We start from the raw sequence: 8,154 nt of genomic DNA, 5'->3' as shown, positions 1-8,154 counted from the left end.
CAGCCAGAGCCGGATCAAGCGTTGCGCCACAGTCGCGCAAGCATACACATCGCTCATGCATAAACATAGGTTGAATTTCATGGCAAATTATGTAAATCCAAATACATATCTCTAAGCAAAAATGTGATTCAATCCAAATCCCCGAACAAAAGTATGATTCAATTCATATCCAAGTCATGTTCATAATGAAGCCGCCAATCATCAGCCGCCAGCCTGTGAACTCAGTCGTGCAATCTCATTCTTCTGTGCCCCACTCTCACCCTCGAAGCATCAACCTCATGCTTTCTTTTTAAAGTAATCTTCTGTGATCCATCTCATCATTCTTTCACCGTTTGTTAGTCATCTCTTTTTTGTCATCTTTGTCTTTAATCTACCTCATCCTTCTTTCATCATTTGTTAGTTTTTCGTTATTTCCTAATTCTTTTTCTTTATTCCTTAATTTTCTTTATTTATTTATTTCTTATTCGTTCCTATTTCTTTCTTTCTACCATTCTTATTTTCTTTTTATTTATTTATTATTATTTCTGGAATAGCAAGCCGACGTCCCGTTTGGCTGACCTTTCCCAGTTTTTTTTTTCCTTTTCGTCTAATAAATATATCCCCCCCCGCCAATCAAATCCAAAGTAAATCTGCCAGTCTCTTTTGAGAATTTAAATCAAATCGGTGATTTCAAATCCCCAACACTGACCGGCAGCACGACCGTGAAAACTACGCGACTATACCTTCCTCAGGGACATGCTCAACATTCAATTGAACCGTTATTTGACTTTTTGTGTTGCTGCTTGCTTCATGAAACAAGTGGTCGCTTACCTTAGCTTCACATCTTCCAGAACGTAAACAGGCTGCGCCGGAGCTGCCATCGTCCAACAGAGGAAGCAGAAACGGCGGAAATACATCACGAAGGGCGAGCACCAGTTAAGCGCTCCGACCCGAAGGATAGAGCGCGAGAGCATGACATATAGAGCGTTGCGCTCCGGAAAACAGTAGCTCGTTTAGTAAAGAATTGTTTGCTATAGATTGTTTAATATTTGAGCTTTCGCGTTACAGGAGCGAAAGCTATGGCCATTCCGTTTGGTTGTCGTATCTAATCTCACTGACGGAAGCAGCTCCAGTGATGTCAGGGCGGGTTAGAATTTAGTATTCGCGATGCCTACTTTTAGACGTTTTTCACTTCCTTTGCTGTAAAACTTGGAATGTAGGTTCACGTCGATGAAAATAATCATATTTTATATTTATCTCGAATAACTAGTAGCCCCTAGAGAAGTAGGTAACCCCGAGTAGATAACCACTTTGAACAAGTGAGGTAGCCATATTTAAATTAAACAACCGATTAATGAGGTTTAGGCGCGAAAGTAATTGACACGTTTCGTTCCTGTGCCGCACACTTGGTCGTCTTGAGCACCTTCAGTCCTTCAGAGGCTACCAGGTAAATACGAGACGCTCGAGGTCAAAGACGGGCTGGATGGTGCAGGTCAGCAGCTATATTCGTTCTACGCGACAACTGGCAATATGATCGAAAGAGAAAATAAACACAGCAAACTGCACTTTCGAAACGTACGTGTTTATGCAAAGTGAACTATATCCAAGACATTGAATAATTATCAGTTAGAACATTGAAGGTGGTGTCTCCTTTGACGAATTACAATCGCCATCGTGCCGTCAATAAAGCCATCAGAGCCCAGGACGGCTGGGGGGTTCCGGAACCTCCGAGCACTCGCTGAGCGGTATGCAAGGGCCGTTCTCGCTTCCACTTCGGATGTAGCCTTCTTGGCAGTCGCACTTGTAAAGGCAGTTTGCAGTGCAGATAGTCGGATATGGTTTACCGCAAACGAGAGGACATGGCGATCCACATCCCGTCCACACTTCTCCAACACCGCAGTCGGGTGGGCGTACAGGAGAGGTCGCGCTAATCGCTGCAAACCAACAAAGGAACTACTTAGAAATTGGTCTTGGGTTTCTCGTTTTCGGCGATTATATTTTCCGAGAGATTACGAGATAGGGTGAAGATTGGTAAAGGCATCTCGGGGCTATCTCAGTGGTATTATAAACCAATTCAATCTTGTACTAGCTAATATGCTGTATTTGAGTACTATAATTAAGTTTTTGCTCTAACTTTTGCCGCGTTTCAGGAAGTCTCGAAAATTACAATAACCGAAAACACGCGAAATTAGTTACTAGTTCAGATTTCACAGCAATCCAGTAACAGAGAACTGATATCCAGAGAGAAGTAATAAATTAATAATTCATACTAAATAGCATTACTGAAGACCAATGAAGGCGTTTGGCGGAAGGCTTGTAACGCGTACCTCTCATTCTTCGCACTGTCCTTATGTCGCGTGCAATATATCGCATGGCTTCAGTATTTGAACGAACGTGTGATTTGGGGACTAATGATGGGGGTCTATCGGTTCTGCCAAGTTCTGTACACGGATACGCGTCCAGTGTAAAAGTCGTGAGGCGTACCAAATCGTATATGATGCGCGTAGTGCATTCATCTGGGCCTTGATGTTGGACTGAACTCAACGTTTCTTGTCGGTGTGTGCGCGTGTTTTCGAGTTGGTGCGCTTCAAACGTCACTTCAAATACTACGGCACGCGAAAACCGCTTTGGTCGGTTTATTCAGAATGCAACGTTCATTCGGAAGACATTACGGAATGCGCACAAAAGACAAGTACGGAGGATGGGGAAAACACCAGCGCACAAAACTGGCTCACGGGGTTGTCCCCATCCTTCGTCCTTGTCTTTTGTGCGCATTCCATAATGTATTTTGTATACCCTACTGCTACTAGCCCAACGTCTTTTGTTATTGCGGTTTATTGGGAATAAATGTTGGGATTGGGTTTGTGAAGTATCTCTAGCGAATCACGGTGAAAGAAGTGATGCATCTGTCGCGCGTTACGGAGGAACGGAAAGCTGAGCATCGGGCCCCTGGTTGCTCGGGTGTCTAACGCCCCGTGTGCTTCTGGATCGTGAAACGTCGATTCTACCGCTTGCGACACGGTTGTCTGAAATCTGCATCCCGTGGTTTAAACCATCTCCAGGTGTTACAAGGTCATTTATTTTGAGTAAGAAACACGTGCAGCACATGGTCCACTTTTAAATAGAATATCGGAACGACATGTTCGAGGGAAATCAAGGAAATAAACGCTGCAGAGCTACTGACAGGCGATTTCAGACAACCGTGTCACGGGCAGTACACTAGAGCGTAGTAGCTCTTGAGGACGCGGCGCCCGTCCTGAAAACATGAACGGTGCAGCCGGGTATCCCCCGCATATTCTGTCACGGTGCACACTCTCATCACTTTTTTAGAACTCGAATTGCTTCGCTTGGCGATGGCGGTGACGATTTCCAGCGTATCGCAAAACTGTATAGGGGGAGGTTTTGGTCACCTCGTAACAACTGCCTCATTCGACCGCATCAAACCAATCATTTGAAAACGTGCCTAAAACGGCCTGAAAACCGAGCAATGTGTTGGACGTACCGTTTATCTTCAGATAAGCGATGCATAGAAGGGAGATCAGCCATAGGGACTTCATCTTGCTCTAGGACACGATGAAACAATTTCAGTTTCAACTTCTTTGCAGCTTGAACTTGCCTACCGAGTGGTCCTATCTGCTTCGGATGCCGATGTGTCGCCTGGTTTCCTTTCCGCTCGCCTTTTAAGAGATATGTTACGGGTAAGATTTGCGTTCAAAAAAGGAACGAGAGGAACACGTCTGGAGAGGAAGTCTTAATGATTTCCTGCGGATGATATGAATATCCGTGATGAATGTAAGGGACACGTGTATACGCCAGTGGTAGAAGTGCAAGGATGCTGGCGAGCTGGCACATTGAAAAAAAAAAAAAAAAAGAACGACGATAAAAGCTGAGACAAGGAACAGAAATACCACAACACGACACGCTCTCAAGCGACAAGAGCCCCTGCATCCTCAGGAAGTCATTAGGACTTCCTCACCAGACGTATTCCTCTTGTTCCTTTGGTTTATAACCATTTTATCAACATGCTCTGCATCTTCTCGCAGTATGTACTATACATATATCAATGCAAAAATTGAAAGCAAGGACGACAAAGAAATGAGAGAAAGAAAAGATGTGTTAAGAGATAAAACATCCCCACCTCTTGTTCAACACGAGGTATAGCAAGAGGCGAAGAAAAAAAAATAGAGTGGGAGATTTTCCACTATCCAGAACCACAGCCAAGGGAACATACCCGGCCAATCGGCGGATTTATTTTATAATGCCTGGTTATATATATTGGGATACAATGTGATCTAATCATACAACGTTAGCTATGTTTGTGATAGAAGAGTGTCTGCTTATATAATTTTAGCTAGGTCTTCTTTATCACGTTCCTCTGTCTTCTCATCTTCCTTGGCCGTTGTTATTGCTTGGTGAAGAGGCTCTCGTCCCTCTTACAAGCGTCTTTGATTTCCTGAGAGACGTTGGCGTTATTAGCCTTTTGTAGTCGCAGAGTAATGTTCTACACGTATACACTCACCTTTTATTAGTCGTCGTGTTTACTCTTAAATAACCATAACATCACCACTGTCTCAATCATACCTCAGTTTATGGCGCATTATGATCTTTGTTGTCAATGCGCCATTAAACTCCCAATCATCATCATCACCTTGGCCGTTGTCCTGCCTGAGACTGGTTTCCTTTTTGCTGTCATCTGATGACTGAGTGTGATCACTGTAGAACTGTCCCTGTCTAGAAAAATAAGTTTAATAGTGTTAATGCAATTATTCGAAATAATGTTAATTTTGGTTCGAATATTTCTCTTATTTCTCCCATTTTCTCTCTCATGTTATTTTTTTTTTCTTTCAGGTGTGTACTTTTGACTGCGTCTCTTTATCTCTGTTTTTTTGTTTTTAATATTATGATCTATTGCGTAAACGGTGTTTATGTGGGTCTTTTTTTCTTCTGTTGCTATCCGTCTGGAGAGAGCGCTTTCTCTCCCAATCATCATCATATGGGCATAAGGTGATGCGTTCCCATTCTTTTTTTTTTCTCTCTCTCTCGCTTCAAGCTTTCTTTTCTTGTTCTTACTTTTTGTTTCTGTGTTTTTTGTTCTTTTTTTTGTGGGGTACTTGGAGTGAGCTGCTTGCTAATGGTAGCCTTTCGATTACCTGTCTCTCTTTTTTTTTTTGCACAACTTGGGGCGTAGTCCGTTTGTACGAAGGCTTCTTGAGGAGATGAGTAGCCCTTTTACCCTCTTCTTTTCAGGATCTCGATGTCTCCAAGCGAACGTGGTTACCGCGATTTTAAGATATTTTTCTATTATGCACCAGTCCCTGGCCTTTTACAGCTGGATCCCTCACTCCCACCTCGGGGATAATGAGCCAGCTGAGGCCGCAGTTCTGTTCATCTTTGTTCCACATTCATTTTCTATTCATTGATGTCGTTTATCTCTTTTGCCAGTTTGCATCGTATTTGCCTTATTTGCTGTTCTTTCAGCATTTTAGGGAAGTCACCTTCTGATCTTTTTAATTGTCTATTTTGTCTCAATATTTTTTAGTGACGTTACATTTAAGAATATAATGGACTACATCACCCCTACCCATTGTACATTTACTGTATCCATTATCTCTTGTGTGAAATCTTTTGAGGTAGGCAGGAGGTTTCCCATGCCCTGTTAGTAGTAGTCTTATGAAAAAATTATTCTCAAATTCAGGTCAAGTCGCCAGACGGGAATCCATATTTTTATGAGCTACTGTTCTTTATCCCTGCACAGTGTGTTCCATTTTCTACTGACATCTTGTTTCATTAACTTTTTAACCGAATTTTTACTTAATGGAGTCTGTATGATTTTATTACAATTTCTTCCTTTGTTTGCTAGTTCGTCTGCCAGGTCATTACCTTGAATATCCGTGTGAGACTGTATGAAATTGATCTCTAGATTTTTAGTTTGTTTAATTTTGATGATTTCTTCCTTAATCATTCGTATTCTTGGGTTATGATTATTTGAGTTTTTTTATTGAGAGTAGTAAAGAGAGGCTGTCAGTGTATATGTAAAATTCATAATTGAAATTATTATTTACGTACTTTAGACTTTCAAAAAACGCAGTTACTTCGCGTCAAAACGCGTCAAAAATACTTGCATGTTTTTGAAGTTTGAATTGATCTGCATGAATAACCTCATCACGAATCATTGCACAAGAACCCGCACTCACAGTGTCCAGTGCCTTTGATCCGTCTGTGAAAATGGTGATTTTCCTGTAGAGTACCTCCTTTGGCTGTCTGTAGTCTATGGAGAGTCTCTGTAAGGGATGTGTTTCCCAGATACCATAGTTCTTCTCGAGTTCCTCTGCTATGATGTCTTGATCCTGTAGTTGGATGTCCTGTCTTCCGTGAGTTATTCTGTAAAGACTACATTCTTCCTCCAGTTTGAGCTCAAGTGGGAGAAGGTTGCTCAGTACTGGGAGTATATAATTTGCAGTTATCTTATGGGCTCTCGATATGTTCACTAATGGGAGTCTTTGGATAGATCAAAGGTTTCTGAGAATGTGACCGCTATTTTTTTCTTTGTACCAGGCTGGAGCTGCGTAAGTTATAACTCTTTCAATTACCTTAATATAAAGTTCTCCAAGATTGTCACTGTTGATTCCATATGTATTATCATATCTGGATGCTAGTTTAGTGGTTAATTATATAACGCTCCTATGTGTATTGTTTAAATGCGGGAGAACTGTTAATCCTTCGTCTCTTGTGACTCCAAGAATTTTTAATTGGTCCTTATTACGTATATTTTCCCCATGGTTTTTACGATTGGTAGCCCATTTTTGCATTTTTTTTTTATTTGGATATCCCGGCGTCGGGAAAGTGGCGCCCCCATCGCCCGGCAGCAACCGCAGTAGCCCCCTCCTGCACTCACGGTTGGATCGCCGCAGGAGGGAGACCCCCACGTATAGCTGCGCGTGGCTTTCCCGTGTCTGGGGAAAGGGGGATCCTTGCGGCTGAGTGGACCCGGAGGTTGTTTACGACCCTTCCGGGCCCCTCTGGAAAAGCAACACACCGCTTTGGGCCCTGCTTCCCATAGACGGGAGGTCCTGGAAGGCCCGGCCAGGACTATTCAGCTAGTAGCCATCTCCTATTTTCCTTACTTTGTCTTTTCATCTCCTCCTCCCTGCTCTGTTTCTTCTCCTCCTCCCTGCTTCTTATTCACCTTCTTTGGTGGCAAGGATCAACCTTGGGCAGTTCTTGAAATCTCTCGTTGAAGCTGCACTTGGGTATAGTGCAGGGGAATTGTTAACGTGCAGACCGTACGTTCCCCTGGTTGTTCTCGGCGGTGGGCGGCACCCCACTGCACTGAATTACACACATCTCTTCGCAGATTCAGCCAGCACAAAAAATCATGATCGGCCCTTGAAAAGGGGTTGTACCGATAGAGTTAGAATTGATATCGTAGGTTTGAACCCCGAACCCTGGTTCCCCAAAGTACTTGTGATAAAATCTGACAATGAATCCAGACCTCCTGCGAAAGTATCGCCACTTCTAGTAGCAAAGGAACTTGAGAAACTTCTAGGCAAGTATTACAATGCTAAAAAGCTAAACACTGGGGATCTTCAGGTTGAAGTCCACACAAAACAACAGAGTACCGCACTCCAAGCAGTGAAACAGGCTGGTGACATCAAAGCTGCTGTCACAACACACCGCACAACATATGAAGGCGTTATTAAACATAGTGAAAGGAGTGATCTTCGAGGATGAACTCCTTTCGTGTTCTGAAGCGGAGATCGAGGAAGGATTGAAGGATCAAGGGGTTGTATGTGCAAAGCGCATTGTGATGAGAAGGGATGGTAAGGAAGTCCAAACAAAGCATGTAATACTCTCTTTTCGGTTACACACACTCCCATCCGTGATCAAGGCTGGCTACATTAACTGTCATGTACGACCATTCATTCCGAACCCCAGACGATGCTTGAAATGGCAACTTTTCGGCCACAGCTCCCAGATGCGTCGTGGACAACAAGTTTGCCGGTAATGACCACACACTGGAGTCATGTAGCAAAGAATTTCACTGTGTCAATTGTCAAGGCAGCCATCCGGCCTCTTCGAGGTCATGCCCACGCTGGAAGGACGAAAAAGATATACTTAGAATCAGGACCGAACAAAAACTGACATATAAGGCAGCAAAAGCACAGCTGGACTTTC

At 43.2% G+C, this 8,154-nt stretch overlaps 1 long non-coding RNA gene across 1 annotated transcript; it reads right to left on the bottom strand.

Annotated features, from left to right (window-relative positions):
* Positions 1–1,540: 1,540 nt before the first annotated feature.
* Positions 1,541–3,802, bottom strand: LOC135372499 (uncharacterized). The gene is made up of 2 exons (XR_010416006.1): positions 3,482–3,802; positions 1,541–1,913 (listed from the first exon to the last, which is right to left on the bottom strand). It is a non-coding gene; the product is annotated as an uncharacterized LOC135372499 (long non-coding RNA).
* Positions 3,803–8,154: the final 4,352 nt, after the last annotated feature.

The sequence above is a fragment of the Ornithodoros turicata genome, unplaced genomic scaffold (genome assembly GCF_037126465.1).
Source record: "Ornithodoros turicata isolate Travis unplaced genomic scaffold, ASM3712646v1 Chromosome15, whole genome shotgun sequence".
NCBI classification, from domain to species: Eukaryota; Metazoa; Arthropoda; class Arachnida; order Ixodida; family Argasidae; genus Ornithodoros; species Ornithodoros turicata.
This window is presented reverse-complemented; position numbering and strand designations above follow the sequence as displayed.